The sequence below is a fragment of the Bufo gargarizans genome, unplaced genomic scaffold (genome assembly GCF_014858855.1).
Source record: "Bufo gargarizans isolate SCDJY-AF-19 unplaced genomic scaffold, ASM1485885v1 original_scaffold_1212_pilon, whole genome shotgun sequence".
Lineage (NCBI taxonomy): Eukaryota > Metazoa > Chordata > Amphibia > Anura > Bufonidae > Bufo > Bufo gargarizans.
This window is the reverse complement of record NW_025334276.1, coordinates 221,437-247,057: the sequence shown is the minus strand read 5'-3', so window position 1 is coordinate 247,057 and position 25,621 is coordinate 221,437. Positions and strand designations below refer to the sequence as shown.

Genomic DNA, 25,621 nt, shown 5'->3' with positions numbered 1-25,621 from the left:
TGCAAATATCCATGATTGTAAAGGTAATAAAAATCAAGTGGAGATCTCACTTACTGGGGAAAAAGCGGGAATCGCCCGGCATCCACAGCCTGATAAAGCAGACACCCAAAGCATCTCACTTAACATAATATTATCTATAAGTAAAGGGCAGAGATCAAGGGCCCCCAGCCCAGACGGCCACCAGGCAGCAAGCGCGTACCCCGTGCGCCCTCCCCCAAACACGGGTGAGCACAACCGGCAGGAACAACACTCAAGTGACCAATTAACTAATACTCACATACAGTACGAAGCGGGCTTACGCGATCTTTGATCGCAACATTTCGTAAAACGAACAAGGGGGTCCAGCAGTCTTCTAGCGCAATAGTGGGAAAACCACTCGCATATTTTACTGCCTCATCCCGATATAATGAAAATTAGATAGTAATGCCCTGCTTAACCGTGCCTCACATATATTCAGACTTATATCTCTTAGCCGAGGGACTCAAATCGGGTATTCGACAGTCACCGGCCTTTGAAGAAGGTATAAACAAAAACCGTCTCTGTCCCATTAAGAGAACACCTAGTAACACCCATACCACACATGTGTCGTATCCCTGCCCGCAGTCAAACCTCATGTCTGAAAGGAAGAGCCGAAGTCCCGACCCCTAGACCCCCGCCCATATACCACACAGTATTATGAATAAATCAAAAATGTTGCCATTGTTTAATGCCGGGAGATCCCGCCATCCTCCAGCATTCCTGGAGATACTCCAATACTCAAGTGTAGCTTCACATTCTTCAACCAGTTACAATTCATATAGAAAAGCCCGGACTAATAGGATCTTACCCAACCCACCCCACAAACCCCCCCCCCCCCCCCACCTTGCAGCAAAAAAATAAAGTTATGATTAATTAGCCGTGTCCCAGTCTTTCCAGAGGTTGCCCCACTTTTGGTAGGATCCTCTTTGTACAAAATCCTCTCGTAGCTTTTCACTTTCTCGACCAAACCCAACCAATTGTTACAATCTGGAGCAGAAGAGCAAAACCATAGTCTAGAAATAAGGAGCCTAGCCAAAAATATCACCTTGATCAGCAATTGCCGTTTAATAGGCTGACAGTTAACCTGTGATAGGTCTCCCAGGACCCATATTCTGGGGGACAGGGGAACAACAATATTAAGTTTACAAGCCAGGTTAGTTTGGACCGATTTCCAATAGCTGCTCACCATTGGGCAGTCCCAAAACAGATATAAATGATCTGCCTCGGAGTCACCACAGCGTGGGCAGTCAGAGGTGACTCTAAGTCCTCTCCTATGTAACCATATAGGTGTCACGTATATTTTGTGCAGAATGTTAAATTGTACGACAGTATGATTAAAATTGTGTGAAACAAGTTTTAAACTTTCCCCTATATTCTCCCAGTCTGGAGGGCCCACCTCTGAAAGTAAAGAAGACCAGGATCTCTGTCCTGGAGAAAGGAACATCCCCAAAATGTTTTTCATTAAGTGTCTATAACAGTGTGATACTTTAATTCTCGTGACAACTTTCTTGACAAATTAAATCATGTAAAAATTCAGGAGTGTCTATAAAAAAAAGGTGACTATTCAAAGTGCTAAAGAGTGCTGACCTCAATTGAAAATATGCGTACCAAGCCACCTCATCCAAATTTGCCCTTTGCCTTAACTCCGCAAGGGGCAGAATTTGTCCGCCACTAACCACCTGGTACTGAACATTCTTGGTCCTCCAATACTGATAGCAACTTAAATCATTTAGGTTCAGGAGCTTTGAATTATGCCACAATGGGGTACAAATTAGTGATGCCTTAACTCCACACCAACTCCTTATAACCAACCAGGTCTTTGTGACCATTCTGCAGAAAAGTGTGTATCCAATCTGTGTGTTTAATAAATAATCAGACTCCAGAACCGTAAAAAAGTCAGAGAAACCTGAGTCTTTCACCACTTTGCTGCAGAAATGGCTATTTTCCCAGTCATTGAAAAAACAGAGTTGGGAAGCCACAAAATAACCCCTAAAGTAGGGGAGGTTAAGACCTCCCCGATTATAGGGCATGGCAAAATAGAGTACCTTCAATCTCACACGCTTCCTCCCCCATAATAGATCGTTTAGCATCCGCTCTATCAATCTAAAATACTTGTCTGCGATCCATACCGGCGAGTTGCGCAGAACATAAAGAACCTGGGGCAGCACTACCATTTTTATTAAGGAAACTCTGTCCGCTCTTGCAGGCAGAATTTTTTGCCATATCTTAATTTTAGCCCTCAACTTTATCAGCAGGGGGATCAAGTTGAGTTGTAGATATTCCTGAGGTTTGGCAGAAACTAAATCCCCAGGTACTTTATTGAATTAGAGATTGTTAACTGGGAATCCCAATCGCCTCGCACCTCATCTATGGGGAGGAGAACCGTCTTCTCCCAATTGATCTCCAGGCCAGACGGAGCCAGAAAAAAGATCAACCAGGTCCATTATGCGGGGGAGAGTGGTTTCTGTTTGATGGATAAAAACCAGGATGTCATCTGCATAGAGGGATACACGATCCTGCTTCCCCATTATGCCAAAACCAGCCACCTGCGGGTCCTGCCTTATACTAACTGCTAACGGTTCAATGTAGATATTGAATAAAAGGGGGGAAAGAGGACAGCCTTGACGGGTGCCTCTTCCTAAGATAAAACTCTCTGTCATCATATCGTTGATCCTAATCCTGGCAACTGGAGAGTTATATAATAACTGAACCATCGCTATAAATCTAGGGCCAAAGCCCATTTTTTTCATCACCTCCCAGAGAAAGATCCACTCCACCCTGTCGAAGGCTTTAGTAGCATCCAACGACAGGATGGAGCGGGCGCCGCACCCCGAGGACTGAATATTCATAAATAGCCTATGCAAGTTATGATGGGTGCCCCTTTTTGGCATAAAGCCATTTTGATCTGGGTGGATGATGGTAGATATGACCCGCGAAAGCCTCCTAGCCAAAACTTTTGATAATAACTTAACATCAGTGTTTAATAAGGAAATTGGTCTATAGGAGCTCATTTCTACCGGATCTTTATCCTTTTTAGGAATTAAGACAATAAGGGCCTCCATCATAGAGCATGGTAAGCCCCCTCCCTGTAGTGCTTGGGTGAAGACCTCTTACAACTGAGGAAGAATCACCTCACCATACTTACGATAAACCTCGTATGGAAGGCTGTCCGTCCCCGGCGACGAGCTCCCCGAGATAGACCCCAAGGCCTCTTGGAGCTCTGAGAGAAATAACTCCCCTTCCAAGTATTCTACTTGAGCTTCATTTAAAGTAGAAAGTGGAATCCTCTCCAAGAACCGCGTCGCCAGATCGGACGACAAACCAAAGGAGGAGCCATATATCTGAGTGAAGTATTGTAAAAAGGTGTTCCTAATTCCTTCTGGATCTGTTATAATTTCCCCCTCTGTATTTCGAATCGAAGCAATGGATTGATTTTTCTTGTCTTGTTGTGTAATTATCCTGGCTAAAAGCTTACCAGGGCGTCCGGACTCCGAAAAATATTTTAAACCCTTAAAGAATACTCTATGATTTGCTTTCTCTATTACATACTTCTCCAAAGAAAAGCTAGCCTTCTGCAACTCTTCCCTGTTATACTCAGTGGGTTGACTAGTAAATCGCTCCGTTGTAAGTGCAACAGTCTTGGCCAATTCCTCCTCTTTTTTCTTAAATGTTCTCTTTGCTGCAGCAATCTCACTTATGAAAACCCCCCTCAAATATGCTTTCAAAGCATCCCATACTATATTGATGTTAGCAGAGGGTAGATTCACCTCCCAAAAGGAGGATATCAGTAGTTTAATGGACTGAAGGTTATTCATAATAACAAGCCAATATGGATTCAACTTGAATCCTAGCCCCCTTCTGTCCTTGTTCTCCCCGATGCCAACCTCAACTAGTACGGGTGAGTGGTCAGACACTGTTCTTACCCCGTATCGTATCTCCCGGATGTTGCTCAGATTGCTCTCATTGGTGAATGCTAAGTCAATCCTGGACATTGCTCTACCACCCCTGCTAACACAGGAGTATACTCTCTTTCCTTCGCCAAGCTGTTCCCATATATCCACCACTCCAACCTCCAAACAGAACTGTGGCAACGGGGAGTTACAAAGATTCCTCCCCCACTCCTGCATCTAGTGAAAATCTATCTTTATTACGGTCCATGACCGCATTAAAGTCCCCCATCAGAACTAGCCGACATTCTGGTCTCTTTTCGGAAAAAAGTATTAACTGGATTAGTGGGTACATTGAGAAAGGCGGGGGTATATATAAAAAAAAGCGAGGATATAGCTGTACCCGTGCAGCTTACCATGCAAAAAGATAAATCTACCCTGGTCATCTATATGAGGTTCTATAAGAATAAAATCCACTGAATTATGAATCAGAACTGAGACACCCCTCGAGGAGCTACTAAAAGTGGAGTGGTAAGATTGAGAATACCATCCCATTGTCAGACGGGACACGGTTTCTTTAGTAAGATGAGTTTCTACTATACAAATAATTGCTGGGAGATACCTTTTTAGTGCATCCATAATAGCTTGCCTTTTGACCCTTTCCCCGAGCCCTCTGACATTCCAGGATACAATTCTAGTAGACATCAATCACATAAAAAAAAAAAAAAAACAAGCCTGCAAGGTGGGTTCCCTCTCCCCCTTCCCTCCCATCCCCCCTCTCTGTTGATCCGCCCAGTCAGCGAACCTCTAACCTCAGGCCATTCTCCCCCTCCCCCGCCCCATCTCCCCTCCAACGCTTCAATCATAGTAGTGCACAATTTCAAATACCCCTTTGCTCCATCCAATGTAACACTTGCTGTGGTGTTTCAAAAAAAAGAGAAGTCCCGTTATGGATCACTCTTAGTTTCGCTGGATACTGTAGGGAATATTTAATCTCCTTAGACGCCAGGCCTTCTTTATCTCTATGAAATTTCTTCTTTTTTCCTGAGTCTGCCGAGCAAAGTCAGGAAAAAAGAGCAACTTAGTACCCTGATATTTAATGGGAGTACATTCTCTTGCTCTTTTCAGTATCATATCTCTATCGACGGATGATAATCATTTCATTAAAATTGCACGCGGCGGCCTCCCTGGAATAGGTTTCCCTCCTGGGATTCGATGGGCTCTTTCTATTTTAAACATAGAGGAAAAATAGTCACTACCAAGGTTATGCAAGACCACATCTTTAAGTTGTTCCTCTAAATGTCGGCCTTCCGCTCCCTCTGGGAAGCCAATTATGCGGACATTGTTTCGCCTTGACCTATTTTCAAAGTCCTCTAACTTATTTTGTAGTGCTTGATTTTCTGAAGCAAGAAACAAAGTTTTAGATTTTAACATATCAATATCAGTTTGCAAAGAGTCCACTGTTTTTTCCACATTAAGGACTCGATCGCGGATCTTTACCAGGTTCTCTCTTATTAGAGAAATGTCGCTCTGCACAGACCCTAATTGAGTGGACATCTCTTGCACTAAGGTGCCATTGTTCTCCACGGCAGAGAGAATTTTGTCCAGAACGGAAGGGTCATGTTCGGTTCGCATCTATGCAGAGAGACCTTCCCCCCCTACTCCCTGATCTACCTCCGCTGAACTGTCCTCGGAAAGTTCATCAGTTGGGGAGTTTTAACAGATTTCTTCAGATTAGCAGAGAGTTTTGTTTTAGCTGAGTTCTTTTCATTTAGAAAGGGCGACTTCAAAAACTTATCAATTTTATTCTCTGGGGTCTTGGAACCCGACTTTGTTACAGAGGAGTCAATCGACCGTCGTTTTGGGGCCATTCTTTTTCCTTTTTTTTCCCCCTTCTCTCCTTTCCCCCTCTTTCTTTACCTTCTTTTATTTTAGGTTATACTCTTCTTTATATCCCCTTTACTTCTTTCTCCTCTTCTCCTATTCCTCCCTTTTTACTTCTCTTTTTAGCCCTTTCCTTTCCTCTCTTTCCCCTCTATTCACCCCTCTATCCCTCCCTCTCCAACACTGCAAAGGGAAGGGGGACAACCAAATTCCGCCTCTGTACAACCGGAAAGCTTAGCCGAATAACAGTAAAGTCACAGTTAATTATTTTCTCATGTGGCCCAAAGAAGGGGGACGGGGGTCCTCACTGATCTTCAGGATGGCGAAGATCCGGATGACAGATAAGCAGATGGTCCAAGTGGCCGCTTCAAGAAAAAAAGACTGCAGACAGAAAATCTTCAGACAGAAAATCCCACCGATCACCAGCAGAGGGAGCAAGCAGCAAACAAACCAGCAAGCCAGTGAACAGCTGAGCAGAGCGACCGAGTCCGGACACACACCACGCACCACAGAGGAGAGGAACCAGCCGAGGAGGGAGACAGAAAGTCCAGGCGGGTCAAAACCCAGGAACAGAGAGGAGCACGCCAGCGGCAGGAACCAGGAGCCGAGAGGAAGCGGAGGCAGCCAACAGCCAGCAGCCAGGCCGGTAAGTAGATCGCAAGAACCCCGACACTCCAGGGCAGCTGAAAGGGGTGGTAACAGCATCGCAGCGTGGAGCATGGAGGGAGGAGGCCAGCGGGGGAGAGCGAAACGTGACGTGTTCACGTCATCACGCCATCCCCTCTCCGGTGAGCACCTGCGATTCTTGAGTGATGGTTTATTTCCAGTAGTGGATAATACAACGTCAATAACACAAATCTTCACATATCCAGTTACAGTCAAGGCATTTCGAACAAATAAAAGTTCTTACTCATGACTGGCGTGCTACCTCAAGTGCTCCGCTTCTTTATAAGCTTTGTAATTTACCATCCCCCAATTACTGGAGAAGTAACTGAGTTCAGGTGTAAATAATGGAGTGGATTGATTGTAGGTAGAACGGCCATCTGTTTTTACTTCTAATATATAAAAAAAAAAAAAGTCTAATACATATTAAAAGACAATATGATGTTGCTTAGACTAGGTAATTATCTTCACAGGCACTGTGTCAGCATATATTCATTCCCTGTATTCACGCAGTGTCTGAACCTAGGTCTATAACAAAAAAACCTCCTATAAGAACAAACATATAAATACATGGCTACAACTTGTACAGGTTGAGAGATTGTTTTCTTCTCAATAAATGTACATTAATTCTTTCCTTAGATTTAAACCTGTAGGATGTCTAGTGTTTAGCCTTAAAATCCAGAAAGCTTCTCTTTGTGAGATTAATCTTTTTAAATCCCCTCCTTTTTGTGGGAGAAAAACCCGTTCTATTGCATAAGCAGAAAAAGTATGAAGACTTCAGTTGTGGGAGGTAATAAAATGTTTGGCCGCATTTGTAATATTCACATATGCGCTATTTGTGATATAGTTCAGATGCTCCAATAGTCTGGATTTGAATTTCCGTATTGTACAACCCACATATAGGAGTCTGCATTCTAGACATTCAATCACATAAACCACTCCAGTGGAATTACAATTGATGTACGACCTGATAGGAAAATGGCTGTTTTCAGCAGAGTCATGGAAAGTCTTTTGAGGGACAACATAGCCGCAGGCTCTGCAAGGATGACTACCGCATCGTGTAAATCCGGTATATTTTAACCAAGTTTGTTTACACTTTTGTTTGGGTGAAGAAGTGAAAAGAGAGGGAGACAGGGAAGTCGCAAGAGACGGAGGTCGTCTTGAGACCACCCTGTGTCCATCTCTCAATAATTTATATAGTATTTGATCTTCGAATAAAAGAGAAATGCACTTTGAGATTGATTCTCGGATTTGGTGGAACTGATTACTGTACGTAAGAACCAGAGTTGGCAGTTGTTTATTTTTATATTTATTAGTGGATGTGTTTTTTCCAAATAATAAATCCCTGCGTACTTTCCTATGTGCTATTCCCTGTGCCCTCAAGATCTTCCACATCGGGTAACACCTGGACAAAAGACGTGCAGTGATGATTTTACTTTCACTATAGAACAATACCTCATCACTGCAATTACGTCTTGTGCAAATAAATTCGCCAACTGGTGTGACCTTGATTAAGTGGTACATATATCTGTGTGTGTGCTCCTCCTCTCATTGGTTGCTGATGCACACAGAGGTAACCAGGAGCAACACACTATGTGCAGGGTCTGTGCTCCTAAACATAGATGCACAACAGCATAGGTAGGTATAAAGTAGGATCTGCCTGACCTGAGACCACCGTGGCCCTGGGTAGGTGGGCCCAGATGTGTTTTGATCAAAATATTTTGTGTAAGAGTCTCGGATTTTATCATTAGAAGGTGGGATTAGTCTGCAAAGGGCCCATGGGTTCAGCGTCTGGGGTATCCCTCGCCCCTTAGGAGGTTTCTACGAAATATGTCCCTCTAATTGAGGGGGGGCGGAGCCAACTGAGCATGGTGGAAGACGTGTGAGCGCTGAGCTCCTCACCATAGCACCCGACCAAAAGCCTTTTTTACAGCCCTGACCGAATTAAAAATGGGCAAACTCAACAAGGAGAGAGGTGGAGAGGTCATCCAATCGACCAAAGTGAAAAAGTCGCATGGAGACTTGAATAAATACATCTATAAGAAGACGGCGTCTCCAGCAGTGAGGGGAAAGATGGCGGCGGCTGAAGAAACTGCCGCGGCTCTGGACATAGAGTCGGATGACGCTAGCTCCTGTGCCCCGTCAGATATTTGCCATACTGGTGGGAGAAGAGCGGGCTGAGGTTATCACCATCGAAAGGGCGCACAGGGCGCTTAGGCCTAAGCCTGCTGCAAGCGACCCACCAAGACATACAGTCTGTGCCCTCTTGAATTATCTTGACACAGTGGCGGTTCTCAAAGCGGCAAGGGAGAGAGAAGAAATAATCTATGAGGGGAACAAAATCCTGTTGTTTCAGGACTTAGCAGCTAGCACCCTAGCAAAACGCAAGGCGTTGAAACCCCTTACAGCTGCGTTGAGGGAGAGGAAGCTGCCTATGAGGTGGCTTTTCCCCTTTGGACTTAGCACCACAATCAACGGCAGGCAGATAATTATCCGCCATCCTGATGATCTCTCCAAGATGTGGGAGGCCCTGGAGATATCCCCTCTGGACATACCGTCCTGGCTCCCGTCTGCCAACATGGAGAAATTACCAAAGCTTGTGGCACGACCACCCTGGCAAGCTATGTCTAAGCAAAAGCACACCAAGAAGAAGACACTGACAGGGGACTGATTTGCTCCATGTTGATGCTAGAGAGCCCAGGTTCAAACTCTCTCGCTGTGGTTGATTCAGTGAGCGCCATTATCTCTCACTATTTTATAAGTATACACTATAGCGATTGAAACTCGTTGTTTCTACTGTTTATTAGTGTTGATGATTGCTATTCCAAGCACACTATACTTATGCTCTACATGATATTACTTTGGAGCCGAGAGTGCGGTTTTGCTGTTTGAGCTTACTGAAGATATTGGGGAGATGGGTAATGACATCTTCCCTGTCTCTTTAAAGGGACACTGACAGGCCCAATTAGCATATTTAGGTATATATATGTCAGTACAGGTCTTCTAAAGTCTATTAAAATCATCTAAGTAGCCCCCCTGTCCACCTTATAAATACCGAAATATAAAGTTTTATAACCTGCTTGTCTGCCCAAGGGGCGGCGTTTCATGTTAAAATGCGCCCAGCCAGCTGCTCCCAACTGCCGTTCTGAAGCCCCGCCCAGCTCATCAATATTCACTTAGCTTGGCGGCGGCTACAACTCTCCCGACTCAAGTGCCCGGCGCATGCGCATAAAGCAGAGGCTGCAGCGCTCTGTACGCAGGCGCGATGTGACCCCGGCCGGGCGCATGCGCTGAAGATTGGACGGAGGACGTGCCCAGAGGATTGAATGGGCCATGCGCAGGATCGTGAGTCGGGAGAGTTGTAGCCGCCGCCCAGCGAAGTGAATATTGATGAGCTGGGCGGGGCTTCAGAAAGGCAGTTGGGAGCGGCTGGCTGGGCGCATTTTGACATCAAACGCCGCCCCTTGGGCAGATTGGTGACCGGAGAAGCAGGTTATAAAACTTTATATTTCGGTATTTATAAGGTGGACAGGGGGGCTACTTAGATGATTTTAATAGACTTTAGAAGACCTTTACTGACATATATATACCTAAATATGCTAATTGGGCCTGTCAGTGTCCCTTTAAGCCGCCTGTCGGAAGCAAAGGCTAACAGGGTTAAGTTATCGGTCAGTTTGATTGCTAATATTTAAGAGGTCGGGTGAGTGGTACATCTAGATTTTTCTAGTAGTCTCTACCTATGTCCCCTCCCCCAATCTCTTACCTTAAACATGTCATTGCTCTATTGCGCTATGTAGCGCCCATGGGGCTAATAAGCCCTTTTACTCTGTTGATATTTGTTTTATTGTCTTTTGGTTTAGTTTAGTCGAGCTTTAAGATTCACGAACGCCAGATTTAAAAGTAGTACAGGCCTTAAATCCCATTGATATGGCACACATCACAATTTACTAACTAAATGTGAATGGAATGAACATTCCACAGAAACGCAGTCAGGTTTACCACACCCTTAGGAAAGAAAACCCTGATATTGTGCTTTTACAAGAAACGCACTACCGACATGACCATGTCCCCAATATGACTAGTAAACACTTTCCAGACTGGCATCATGCCACCCACTCCTCGGCATCAAGAGGTATCTCTATTGGTTTCAGCAAAAACCTCCCATTTCAGGTGACAGCAAAGTTGATAGATCCTAATGGAAGATTCCTGTTTATAAAAGGGAAAGTCCTAAACTCAATGATCACTATAGCCGCTATATATGCCCCTAATAAGGGACAAGTTAAATGGCTTATTCAGATGCTAGAATCCTTGAAAACTTTCACAGAAGGGATCTTGATATTGGGTGGGGATTTTAATCTCACACTAGACCATGGGATGGACTCCACATCTGCCATACCTCAAATTTCAGAAAAACAAAAACGTAGATTACAGATTGCTTTGGCGGAGGTGAATTTATCCGATGTATGGAGATTATTTCATCCTGAAGTCAGAGACTTCACCTTCTTTTCTAAGGTCCATGGCTCTTATCAGCACCTGGACTATATATTTTTATCCAATATTGCTATACCTGCAATCAAAGGGACTTCCATAGGATCTATCACGATTTCGGATCATGCCCCTGTGATTTTGAAGCTGCAAATCAAAGACATGCCAGGGAAGTGTAGTGTACGGGAGAGTAATACCCCGTCACTACAGAAGGGTCACTTGGGTACTGTCGTTCCCCCTGTATTTATGGGGAGGTTGGTATAGAATATCTTGTCGATGTACTGCTATGTATTTTCCTGTTACTGTGAAACGTGCATGTGCAGGCCGGCTAGGGTGTCATTCCAGCTCTGAGTCACTAGAGGGAGCTAGGGAACCCTAGGTTATATAAGGCCCAGTCAGGAAGTAGTGGGAGAGGAGACAGACAGTGGGAGCAGAGGTCAGAGATGATCCTGTGTCTGAGTGAAGGCCAGGCTATGGGCCTGTGAGAGCAGAGCAGGCCTGAAGCCTGCCGACTAGGAGAGGGTAGTAAAGGCCCTGTAACCGGGTTCCGGATCCAAGGAAAAGGTTCCCCTCCTGAGTCATCATCCGTTTAGCTGAAACAGCATAAGCAAGCCACCAGCCAAGACACAGAGTACCACAGAGGCCGATCAGATAAAGCAAGAGGTACTCAAGATAACAGAGGAGGTACTAGATAAGGACAGCTTCAAGGGTACGCCAGATAAAGGGCATTAGACCTTGGAGAGAAAGTCACATGTTTCAGGACCAGTCAGGAATAGTGTGCAAGCCGCCTGTACTGCATCTCCTGTAATCAACACTCTGTATAAAACATTGCTAAGACCGGCCATTCTGTACTTCCAAGAACCACCTGTATTCTTATGGAAAACCAACTGTCTTTCATGGAACGGCGCTTCCAACTGCGTCCATGTATTATTATCGCTGATATTCAGTAAAGTTCCAGTTTTTGTTGGCTACCCTATGCTTGCTTCATTCTTCCACCATACCATACACGGCGTGTCACCGTTTAATTGACACTGGCGTCACAAACTTTTAAATACCTGCCTGTTCCAGTATTTGCCCCAATTGAAGACGACAGTGGATCCCAGGTTAGTGAGTCAATCTGCACTACAAAGCCCAGCATACACTACTGACCCCCTGGGACACTGCATCGCTCTTTTTGGCGTCACGAACAGGATTCGCATACTTCTGAAGTGCAGAGAAGTGTGAACTGTGTGCTTTAACTATTCCACCACCGTTTTACAAAGACTGTAACCTTTATTCCTAATCTGTGGATTACAATTGTGCCTGGGAGGAATCAGAGACGCTGTACTGTGTTGCGCTACCCCCAGAGTGAAAATCGCATTTGTGGACTGTGTTTTATTGGACTTTTCATCATCCTGCTTGCTGTCAGTGAATCGCAGCATCAGGACATCTAAAATGGCCGCTGACGCCATGAGGCTTTTTACTGCGCCATCAGGATGTGCAGAGGCGCGAATATTTGGCGCCAAAACCTTCCAAGAAGGAGGAGATGATTGCCCTGGAGCGCCACCCACCTTGAGGAGTGATGACGTGGCTGAGTTCCTTGGTGAGTTACGCCTGGGAGGCGGGCCTCAGATGGAGGTAGACCGGCCCAGTGTGTGGGAGGAGCCAGTGTCGTCGCTGCACCCAGTGAGAGAAGAGGAGAGAGAGAGGCTGGACAGCTGCCAGCGGGCGGAAGAATGTGCTGAGGCCCGACGTCTAGCAGCGGCTGCCACCGTTACCCCAGAGGCCACTGTCACCGGACCTCCGGTAGCGCCGATGACCTGCACCAAGGCTGACATAGAGGCCCTACGCAAAAGAGTTTACTGGGTGGAGGACCTCGGGTACGCAGGAGGCGTGCAGTGGATCCCGTTTCCTAGGACGGATGCCGAAATGGAGGCAATGAAGGACAAGCCTCCCCCTCTAAAGATTGTCAGAGGAGATGGTTTCCAGATGTGGCCGGCCTTGCCAGAACAGTTGCTGCAAGTTCCGTACATCGACTCGTCATCAGAGGAAGAATATGACACTCGCCTGTGAGTACTCCTTTCCTCATGTCCGTCTCCCTAATGGCCGTTTTGTCCCTCCAGTTGGCAGAGCTGGTGAAGCTCGCTGCCAGTTACACACGGCCGGTGGCATTCTAACTGAATAATGGTGCCACTGTATACCACTGCTTCCAGCTGCCCTTGTTGTGTTTGGGACATCCGGTTTGCTGCTATGATCCCAGTTGTGCCTTAGTTTGCACTGTTTTTCCCTTTTTACCCCCATTTCAGGTTGAAAAGACATTTTTATGTCAGCACTATTTTAAAGGGTAAGCAGGACTTGCCAGGATAACATGGCCCTGGTATTGTCAGAGTCCTGTATTGTCATTTTATATATGTGCTGCTGACAGTATTTAGTAACCGTTTTTTTATTCACGTCTATGTGCCCAGAGATGGACTTCCTATGTGCAAGCCTCTGAGAGGTTAATTTTATTATGGACTTATTTATTGTCATGGACTATCCTGGTTCTTTAAACATCCGCTGTGCCAGGTCAGCGCCCCCGTTCCACTTACTATCCTGGGAAAAAGAGAACGACGCCCCTTGTCACCAGACTTCACCTTTGCCAATTGGGTCTGATATGAGTGTAATTGACATATATGTATGTATGCATGTGTCTTCTCTATTTCAGGTAATGATTCCAGTTGGGCGGGCCCTGATGGAGTACGAGGTCGTACTCAGCTTAAAGCAGCGGGGTATGTAGTGTACGGGAGAGTAATACCCCGTCACTACAGAAGGGTCACTTGGGTACTGTCGTTCCCCCTGTATTTATGGGGAGGTTGGTATAGAATATCTTGTCGATGTACTGCTATGTATTTTCCTGTTACTGTGAAACGTGCATGTGCAGGCCGGCTAGGGTGTCATTCCAGCTCTGAGTCACTAGAGGGAGCTAGGGAACCCTAGGTTATATAAGGCCCAGTCAGGAAGTAGTGGGAGAGGAGACAGACAGTGGGAGCAGAGGTCAGAGATGATCCTGTGTCTGAGTGAAGGCCAGGCTATGGGCCTGTGAGAGCAGAGCAGGCCTGAAGCCTGCCGACTAGGAGAGGGTAGTAAAGGCCCTGTAACCGGGTTCCGGATCCAAGGAAAAGGTTCCCGTCCTGAGTCATCATCCGTTTAGCTGAAACAGCATAAGCAAGCCACCAGCCAAGACACAGAGTACCACAGAGGCTGATCAGATAAAGCAAGAGGTACTCAAGATAACAGAGGAGGTACTAGATAAGGACAGCTTCAAGGGTACGCCAGATAAAGGGCATTAGACCTTGGAGAGAAAGTCACATGTTTCAGGACCAGTCAGGAATAGTGTGCAAGCCGCCTGTACTGCATCTCCTGTAATCAACACTCTGTATAAAACATTGCTAAGACCGGCCATTCTGTACTTCCAAGAACCACCTGTATTCTTATGGAAAACCAACTGTCTTTCATGGAACGGCGCTTCCAACTGCGTCCATGTATTATTATCGCTGATATTCAGTAAAATTCCAGTTTTTGTTGGCTACCCTATGCTTGCTTCATTCTTCCACCATACCATACACGGCGTGTCACCGTTTAATTGACACTGGCGTCACGAACTTTTAAATACCTGCCTGTTCCAGTATTTGCCCCAATTGAAGACGACAGTGGATCCCAGGTTAGTGAGTCAATCTGCACTACAAAGCCCAGCATACACTACTGACCCCCTGGGACACTGCAGAAGTCCTGGACATGGAGGCTTAACTCGACCTTGTTAGAAGAAAAAGAACACAAGGACAAGGTCAATAAAATACTAATGGATTATTTTAGTCTAAATGAGTCCCCGCAGATAACGTGCCCGATTTTGTGGGAAGCCCATAAGGCAGTAGTAAGGGGGGAATTTATTAGCTTAGGCTCCAAAGTTAAAAGACAGAGGACACAGATAATAAATTCTCTGCTCTTGCAAATTTCCACACTAGAAAAGCTTCATAAAACAGATCAGACAGATGAGGAATTGAAACAACTGAAATCCTTAAGGTCACAACTTAAAGATAAACTGAACATAAAATCTGCTAAAATACTTCAAGCTCTGCGTTTCAAATACTACTCGCACGGTGACAAAGGATCCAAATTAATGACAAATCTGTTAAAATCCCAGAGGCAGAGGTCCTTTATCCAGGCAGTCAAGTCCAAAGAAGGACATAGATTAACTGCTACTCCAGCAATAGCAAGGGAATTTTGCACGTTTTATACTTCGCTATATAATATTGAGAGCGAAGGCGGGACAGACACTAGGGATAATATATCTCTGCAGAATAGAATCAATGACTTTTTGGACTCTATTAACCCCTTAGTGACCAAGCCTGTTTGGGCCTTTATGACCAAGCGTTTTTCTTCCTTTTTTAATGGTCTCGTTCCAAGAGCTATAACTTTTTTATTTTTTCGTCTATATAGCTTTATGAGGGCTTGTTTTTTACGGGACAAGTTGTAGTTTTTAAGTTTTTTTGGCACCATTTTGGGGTACACATAACTTTCTGATTAACTTTTATTAACTCTTTCTGGGAGGGAGATGAGGGAAAATAGCAATACTGCCACTGCGTTTTTACATTATAAATTTTACGGTGTTCATTTTTCGGTACAAATAACATAATATCTTTATTCTCTGGGTCAGTATGATTACAGTGATACTAAATACTTATAATTTTTTTTACGTTTTACTACTTTTTTTTCCAATAAAACCCCTTTTATTAACCCAAAAAATGATTTTGCATTGCCACTTCACAAGACCCATAACTTTTTTTTTCTTTTTCTATGGAGTTGTGTGAGGGCTTGATTTTTGAGGGACAACTTGTATTTTTCATTGGTATCATTTTGGAGTAAATGGCGCTTTTGGATCGCTTGTTATTACGTTTTTTTCGGTGGAAACTAAGAATAAATTAAAAATTCAGTCTTTTTTTTTTTTTTTTCCTACAGCGTTCACCATAAGGGATAATTTATGTAATATTTATGTAGCCCGGGTCGTTACGGACGCGGCAATACCAAACATATGGGGGATATTTTCTTTTAGCAATTTTTTTCATTGAAAAGCGTATTTTCAATGGAAAAAAAAGCATATTTTTTTATTTTATGGAATTTTTTTATTTAATAAATGTGTATTTAAAAAAAAAAAATTTACTACTTAAAAGTCCCACAAGGGGACTATAATATACAGTATTTTGATTGCTTTTAAAATGTAATGCATTATCTCTATAAGGCATTACATTTCAATAGCAATGCTATTCAAACCTTGACCAGCAGGCTGCGCCAGAGAGGTACAGCCTGCTGGGGATAACGGAAGACAGGCTCGGGGCCCTGATCGGAAGCAAGGTAAGCTTCCGAACACATCAGCACCCCGCGATCTTATTTTCGGGATGCTGATGGGAGACAGAGGGAGTCCGCTCCCTCTGTCACTACTTTACATGCAGCGGGCGCCATTGCGCCCGGCATGTAAAGGGTTAAACAGCCCGGATCGGCACTCCTGCCGGTCCGGGCTGTTAGAGCAGGGTCCCGGCTCTCATGTGAGAGCCGGGTCCGTGCTCCCCGCTGCACGGGGGATCCGTGCAGCGCTTAGACCGGGCCTCCGTAAAAACGCGGCGGCCCAGCCTAAGGCCCCTTAGTGACCGCCGTAAAAACACGTATGGGTGGTCACTAAGGGGTTAATGTGCCTACTTTGTCGACCAATGATAAGACAGACCTGTTGAGACCGTTTACGGAGGAGGAAGTTACTAAAGTTCTTCAAAGCATCCCTACTGGGAAAAGCCCAGGGCCGGATGGCCTCCCCATTGTATATTACAAGAAATTTGCAGATATACTAATACCGCATTTCACTAAACTGTGCAATTCTCTCATCAGTGGCTCAGTCCTTCCTCCGCAGGCCCAGGCGGCGACCATCACTATTATATCCAAAGAAGGAAAAGATCCTGAAGCATGTGGTAGCTATTGCCCAATTTCACTGCTTAATACGGATTTAAAATGGTGGGCTAAACTGCTGAGTCATCGAGTGGCTGGTTTGCTACCTGGACTTGTGGGGGAGGAACAGGTAGGATTTGTACAGGGCAGAGAAGGTAGGCACAACATTAGTCGAGTGGTGAATGCGGTCTGTTATGCCAGAAAGAAAAATATGCCTCTGGTTTTACTGGAGACAGATGCCGAAAAGGCATTCGATAGAGTTGGATGGCCGTACATTGTTAGCGTTTCGTTTCCCAGAGATATTTGTCAATGCTATTTTCTCCCTGTATTCAGCTCCCACAGCTCGCATTTTAGTAAACGGAACCATGTCAGATCCCTTTACTATCAGGAATGGTACTAGACAGGGATGCCCCCTTTTACCATCTTTGTTTATATTAGTGCTGGAAACATTACTACTGAAATTTAGGCAAAACCCTGATATTAGAGGAATCCAGCTGAAGGGCGATTCGCATAAGATGGCGGCATTTGCTGACGACTTACTACTAATGGTCACCAATCCTACTGAGGCCATGAAACATATACTAGATACCTTCCGTGTCTTTGGGGAAATCTCCAATTTTAAAATTAATCTAGAGAAATCTGAGGCCATTGGAGTTTCTTTGACTCCCACACAAATGAGAAAGTTGAAGGATATGTCCCCCTTCAAGTGGCCACCCACAGCAATAAAGTATTTGGGAGTGATGATATCAGCCAATCCTGGCCATCTGTTTCACCTAAACTACTCACCATTAATAGCAAAAATCCAAGTGTTTCTAAATAAACCCCTGAAACACAGGATTTCCTGGATAGGCAGGAAACATGTTATAACCACATATATTCTGCCACAACTGCTATATCTGTTACGCTCCCCCCCAATAGAGATACCTAGATCCTTTCTGGACAAAATAAGGTCTATTATGGGTAAATTTTTATGGGCTAATAAGAAAGCTAGGCTACCTTACTCCCTGCTCACCAGGAAAAAGAAACATGGAGGGATCTCATTACCTGACATGTATGCGTATGTACAGGCTATTCATTTAGAGAGATGGTTAGCTTTAGCTAGACGGTAAGAACCTCCCCTGCATGTGCGTATGGAAAGAGAAATATTAGGGAAGCAAGGTGTACATCTGCTATGGCACAAAACCCCTTCTCTAGGTCCACTGGGACTCATAAGTGTCATTACCATTGGCACGATTAAGGAGTGCCAGAAGTCACCTGCACTGAATCTTAGTAGGGGTGGCTTATCCCCGGTTATGCCTCTTGATGTATTACCCTATGCTCTCTCGGACAAGGTGATGGAGACTAACCCAGTTTGGGACTCAGTGTCTGAGATCAGAATAGGAGATCTATTGAAGTTAACTTCCACCTCTGATTTCTATAAATCTCTCAGAAGTGAACCACCGAGAGTTGGTTCGGATATACAGAAATGGGATTTTGAAGTTACATGTAGGAAGTTTCATTCTTCTAATTGCCTACAGAAGGTTGATCCCTCTTGGTTGGAGACCATGGTACTACTACCAAAATTACCAACTAAGGGCCTATCACTAATATACCGTCAGATCTTAGAAAAAAGAGGAGACTCGGCTCCTTCCTACCTGGGAGATTGGGAAAAAGAATTAGGTATCAGCTTAGATGACTCGAGCAGATCCTTTATTATGACACTTTCACATGGATTCTCTAGATGTGTAAAGGTGCAAGAGAATTCAATTAAAATCCTCACTAGATGGTATCGTACACCTGAATTTCTATACAAAATTCACATTAGCAATTCGAGTGAATGCTGGAGATGCCTAGAGGGACTAGGTAGCCTTTCCCACATATGGTGGTATTGCCCGAAAATTAGGCAGTTTTGGAAATTAGTGGAAGATACCATGAATAAGATCTGCCCAGGACATTTATCACTTACTGCTCCCCTAGTTTTAATATGGAAACCAGAAGGCAAATTTATTCCCCATAGAGATAACTTACAGACACATATGATTGCGGCGGCCAAATTACTCATCCCTACACTGTGGAGAAACCTTGAACCACCTAGTATATCAATTTTGGTACAAAAAAATGAACCACATATGTAGAATGGAGGAGTTAGCGAGCTGGAAAAACCATAATAGACAAGGTTTTCTAAACACTTGGAGACCATGGAGGTTGCATATTGAAGCACAACAACTAGGATAAATACAACCTGGTTGAGTGTACTGGGGTTCTTGTTCTTCCCCTACTCCTCTTCCCCCCTTCTGGGGGGGAGATGGGGTGGGTGAACTGTGAGTTCTTCTAGTGGGATAATACGGGAAGATTCAGTTGAAAGACATATTACATATCACTTATGGGGATAAGTATATGTTTGAGCAGGAAGATTGTGAGCCCAAGTTAAAATATATTATAGTGCTTCTGGCCATAAGTTATAAGAAATAGCTTCTATTGGAGTGAACGTACTCGACTTTTTATTTTATTTTATGTTCTATGACTCAGTGTTCTATGTTCCTTATTTGTGAAGCGATTTTCACTGCATAACTTTTGAATTAACAAATGTATGTAAATCGTATATATCTCACAATGCATGATAAGTCAGGTTGGAAGACCATTTGCTTAAATATGATATAGGTTATATTTGTGACTTGCGATGTAATGCTTTACTGACCAGTTGTACTGGTATGTCCCTTTTTCAAAAGTACTAAAGTATTTGTAAGTGTATGATTTATCTTGTTGATAATATAATAAAAAGAGAATTATATAAAAAAAGAAATATGTCCCTCTTATAGAGCAACTAAACATGACGCCAGCTGCAGTTAAGCAGCGGAAGCACAAGGCTCCCTTTTGTAAATGGTAATGTTGGTACCCAGAGGTAGGATTGCCAGAGTGGTGCAGGGTGGCCTAGAATCTCTGTAGCTGTTAAATACACGTGTCACGGTGTTCCTACCTGGATATCCGTGGGACCCAGACATAATGTGGTCCGAAGCAGTGCAAATAGGTAGTTAACTTGGGTAGTGTAGAAATAAAGTTGAGTCCAAACTTGGTTGTATGGAAGTTCAACAGTTGCTTTACTTTGCATAAATGATAATCCAAACAATCGACAGAACTTGCCTTGGTTCCCAGCAAGTTTTAGCAGGACTTTGGCAGGCAAACAACTTCTACAAAACAAACTTCTCTCTGCTGAATCTGTGGTGTACTCACTGAGCTCTGCTATGTCAGCAATATTAACCACTACAGGACCGCCGTACGCAGGATCGCGTCCTGGCGGCGGCCCTGTAATTCCTCCTGGATACGCCGGCGCGTCCTCTTGCGAGATTTCCTGTGAACGCGCGTTCACAGGATCGGCAGGTAAACCAGTGGATATACAGCCTGCCAGCGGTAACAGCGTCTATTATACCTGCTACCTGGTCCTCTGGTGGTCCCTTTTGCTTGGATCGACCACCAGAGGACACAGGCAGCTCTGTAAAGTAGCACCAAACACCACTACACTACACACACCCCTGTCACTTATTTAACCCCTTATTAACCCCTTATCACCCCAAATAGACTCCCTGATCACCCCCCTGTCATTGATCACACCCCTGTAAGGCTCCATTCAGACGTCCGTATGTGTTTGGTGGATCCGCGGATCCGCAAAACAAATACGGACGTCTGAATAGAGCCTTACAGGGGAGTGATCAATGACAGGGGGGTGATCACCCCATATAGACTCCCTGATAACTGCCCTGTCATTGATCACACCCCTGTAAGACTCCATTCAGACGTCCGTATGTGTTTTTACGGATCCACGGATCCGCAAAACACATACGGACGTCTGAATGGAGCCTTACACGGGGGTGATCACCCCATATAGACTCCCTGATCACCCCCTTGTCATTGATCACCCCCCCTGTAAGGATACCGCGGATCCACAAAACACAGACACCGGCAATGTTCTTTCCGCATTTTGCAGATCCGCACATTGCCAGAACTATATAGAAAATGCCTTTTCTTGTCCACAATTGCGGACAAGAATAGGACATGTTCTATAGGCTCTACAAAAAACGCAGTGTTCGCCCGATCAGGCCTGATCTTGTGCGCACACTTGCGTTCAGTCCGCCCCACCGCAGTGACAGAATTTTTTTTTTCTGATCACTGCAAAAACACCGTAAAATTGCTGCGGCGCTATAAAAAGATCACTTTTGAGGGGCATGGCGAGTTCATAGAAGATTTTAATTTTTTTGGGAACAAGTTAGCGGAAATTGACACCCCAAAACACACTGCCCTACTTCTCCTGAGTACGACGATACCACATGTGTGACACTTTTTTGCAGCCTAGGTGGGCAAAGGGGCCCAAATTCTAAAGAGCACCTTTAAGATTTCACAGGGCATTTTTTACACATTTGGATTTCAAACTACTTCTCACGCATTAGTACCCCTAAAATGCCAGGGCAGTATAACTACCCCACAAGTGACCCCATTTTGGAAAGAAGACACCCCAAGGTATTTCGTGATGGGCATAGTGAGTTCATGGAAGTTTTTATTTTTTTGTCACAAGTTAGTGGAATATGAGACTTTGTAAGAAAAAAAGAAAAAATCATAATTTTCCGCTAACTCGTGACAAAAAATAAAAACTTCTATGAACTCACTATGCCCATCAGCGAATACCTTAGGGTGTCTAATTTCCGAAATGGGGTCATTTTTTTTTTTTTCTACTGTCTGGCCATTGTAGAACCTCAGGAAACATGACAGGTGCTCAGAAAGTCAGAGCTGCTTCAAAATGCGGAAGATCACATTTTTGTACCATAGTTTGTAAACGCTATAACTTTTGCGCAAACCAATAAATATACAATTATTTCATTTTTTTTTATCAAAGACATGTAGAACAATAAATTTAGAGAAAAATTTATATAGAAATGTAGTTTTTTTAAAACAATTTTACAACTAAAAGTGAAAAATGTCATTTTTTGGCAAAAATTTCGGTAGATTTCGATTAATAACAAAAAAAGTTAAAATGTCAGCAGCAATGAAATACCACCAAATGAAAGCTCTATTAGTGAGAAGAAAAGGAGGAAAAATGAATTTGGGTGGTAAGTTGCATGACCGAGCAATAAACGGTGAAAGTAGTGTAGTGCAGAATTGTAAAAAGTAGTCTGGTCATTAAGGGGGTTTAAGCTAGGGGAGCTGAGGTGGTTAAATAGAAGTGCTTTCCTTTCTGCTTGTTGCTGTCGTTCTAAGTCTGTCTCTCACTGTGATTCCAGGCTGGATTTTATGGAGAGCTCAAAATAAAAATGACTGTGTGCATTCTGTGTCTGTATGTCCGCATGGCCGTTCTGCAAAATGATAGAACAAGTCCTATTATTGTCGGCATTACAGACAAGGATAGGACTGTTCTATTAGAGGCCGGCTGTTCTGTTCCGCATAATGTGGAATGCACACACCCGGTATCCATGTTTTGCGGATCCGCAATTTGCGGACTGCAAAACATCCAACGGTCGTGTTCATGAGCACTTACAGTGACAACAGAAATATTAAAGATGAAGTATGATGGCAGACTTTCACAGCAAAATTCACAAACATACATGTGGCAGAAGTTACACATATTTGGATATCCTGCACTTAAGACACTTATACATGGCTCACATGCCACTGATGCAGAAGTCACATGCTGCACATACAGCACTGATACATAGAACATAAATAGCACACACCAATCACACATAGGAAACAAGCAATGCACACACCAAGACATTTATGCCTGTAGCACACTTAAAGAGGACCTTTCACCTTGAAAAACATTGTGAACGAAGTATGCTGCCATGGAGAGCGGCCCCCGGGGATCTCACTGCACTTACTATTATCCCCGGGTGCCGCTCCATTCTCCTGTTATGCCCTCCGGTATATTCACTCTCTAAGTTATAGTAGGCGGTGTCTGCCCTTGTCCTGTGGGCGTCTCCTTCTCATAGGCTGCAGCGCTGGCCAATCTCAGCGCACAGCTCACAGCCTAGGAGGTTTTTTTCTGTGCGCTGCAAAATGATGGTGCGACTACCCACCAAAACCCACGCCTTTGCTAAAAGGACCTCAGACCATCGCAACTACATAAAAAATTCTTTGCGAATATATACGAGGTATACGAAGAAAAAAATCACCAACTGAACGGCCAACAACCACGTGGTAGATCACGTGAGACGCCGATCCAGCAGGAAAAAGCGCGCAACATACAGCGTGCACGAACAAACCGCCAAGAAGATCGCACCGGCTACCGCTCTACCAGACGCCGATCCAGCAAGAAAAAGCGAGCGACATGCAGGGTGTACGAACAAACCGTCAGGAAGATCGCACCGGCTACCGCTCTACCAAAACAGGTATCCAACTCGGACCGTAGGGTGAGTACAAACAATTGCTGTGTGGGACGCCACCAGCAATAAACCAAAAGCAAACTTTATACAACTAACCGGTTGTTCTGACGGGAGACAAATTTTGCCTGTATTTACGCACGCTATTATACCTGCAAAGACTATTTAACGATACTGGACTAACTTCCAACCCTTTTGTCAGCTCTGTTTTAATTTTTAATTCTCAATACACATATTTTTATCCTAAACCTTTTGGACAATTTCTTGGACATTATTGGATCCTTATCCTTATATTTTATATTTTTCTACATTTTTTCTTTATTCCATCACGATATTTAGTATCGATTTATGTTCATATTTTGCATCGATTATATTTTTCAACATTTTTTACACTTTTCGATTATTTACTCCCAACGATTAGACATTATTACGGTACCTCACTACCTTGGGTGACAATACCAGCACTACACACAACCTAAGCCCCCCACACCGGAATAATATTTTTAGGTCACACCTTTCAATTACCCAGATCACACCACACATCCCCCATCCCAACATCAAACAAATAAAAAAAAATCCAATATTTTTTAATAATTTTTTTAATGAATAAAAATTAGCATTTTAACAAAAACTGCCTGTCGACTTTTCTTACTTCTATTAATTACATACCCATCAGTGGTTAGGTGAACCACCTCAGACAAGAGCACCACTCCAGGGAATAATCTGGAGGAGCCACTATTACTCTTGTTTCTTTAATTGGGTTGAAATTGGGTCTAATACAACTGATTTTGGGGTGTTCACATTGTTTTATACATAAGTAATACCATTAGGCCTTAATTCTGTAATTGGGATCAAATAGTGTTCTAATACTACTGATATTGTTGTGTTCACATTGTTTTATACATAGATAATTCCATTAGGCCTTGTTTCTGTAATTGGGTTGAAATAGGGTTTAATACTACTGATTTTGGGGTGTTCACATTGTTTTAAACATAATTCCTTTAGGCTTTGTTTCTGTAATTTGGGTGAAATATCGGGGTGAAATATTTAGTTTTACACCTTGTGTTATAGATAAGTAATTCTATTAGGCCTTAATTCTCTAATTGAAGTTAGAAAGCGGTCTAATACTACTGGTATTTTACACTTACTGTTACTGTTACTGTACAGTATGTCCAACAGATAGGTGCCAGTGCTTTCCAAGGGAATGGGCAGTGGCAAAAAAAATCTGGAGCTGGCAGAAGTAGCAGCATAAGAAGAAGGGGGGCAGTAGCAGCAGTCGCAGCAACAGACCAGAACTGCCAGTGTCATCCAGTGGTTGTGTTTTGAATGGTTGACTTGGTCTTCAACATCATCTCAACTGAAATAAGACACCCCCAGCCAGGAGTCGATGGGTTCCTCTGACAACATGCTTAGTTGGCATGGCCCAGGAACAAACTCTGTGCCCCCACCTGTCCTGAACCTGCCTCTTTCTTTTTCTGTTTTCTGCTCTGGGAAATATTGTATGCTGCCGACTCTGCTCCGCTTTTCAGCGAGGACGAGCTTATTAAGGACAGTCAGCAGCTACTGTCCAGCCAAGATTTGGAGGAGATATCAGCTGATTTTTCCTTTTAGGTGGCAAGTAGCGACAATGAGAGTCACGTGGGAGCAGGTGTTGCGAGCGGTCAGATACACGGCCCTGAGACTGGTGAGGGTCACATCAGTGACATGCAGACAGTAGTGTATGATGATGTAGCCGATCGCACGTGGGAACCGGGTGAAGAGGGGGTTTCTTCATCATCATCATCATCAGGGGATGAGGGCGGTAGCATGTGTGTGAGACAGTGGCTGAGCCAGCAGGGTGCAAGCGTGGCCATGAGTCATAAGGGTGGGAGCAGTGTTAGATCTGGAACCAAACTTGACAGGGGTAGACCATCTGCTACTCAGGAGCCTACCTGTCTGGAAACAACTAGCGGTGCACGGGTTCATAGAAGCAGCGGCAGGCAGTCAGCATGGATTGGTGGGATTAAAATGTCATACTCACTGGTGTGGGAATTTTTCATCAAGTCGCCGGAGGACATCAGTGTGGCCGTGTGTAGAATCTGAATTTGTGGGCATAAGGTTAAGCGTAGCCAGGGTGCCAATGTTGGCACCACGGCTCTGCATCAACACCATAAAGTGTCCTGGGAAAACCATGGCGTAATGTAGTGGTACAGCCTGAGGTATCTCCTCCGGACCGCAACCCTTTTCCAGCAGTCAAGGCTCACCACCTCAGCAGAAGGGAGCTGTGTTTCCTTCCCAGCATCTACTGGTCCTGATGCTCCTCCTAACTCATTTTGCCAGCAATCCATCACCGAGGCGATTGCAAAAAGACAACAGTATGAGTGCACTCATCCAACAGTGTAGATGCTGAAC

The 25,621-nt window shown here is 44.2% G+C and overlaps 1 long non-coding RNA gene across 1 annotated transcript in view; it reads left to right on the top strand.

The window, feature by feature from the left end:
• Positions 1-5,969: 5,969 nt before the first annotated feature.
• LOC122923118 overlaps positions 5,970-25,621 on the top strand; it is a 78,516-nt gene continuing 58,864 nt past the window's right edge. The window contains exon 1 of the long non-coding RNA XR_006387231.1: positions 5,970-6,435. This is a non-coding gene — a long non-coding RNA (uncharacterized LOC122923118). The remainder of the gene's footprint in view (positions 6,436-25,621) is intronic.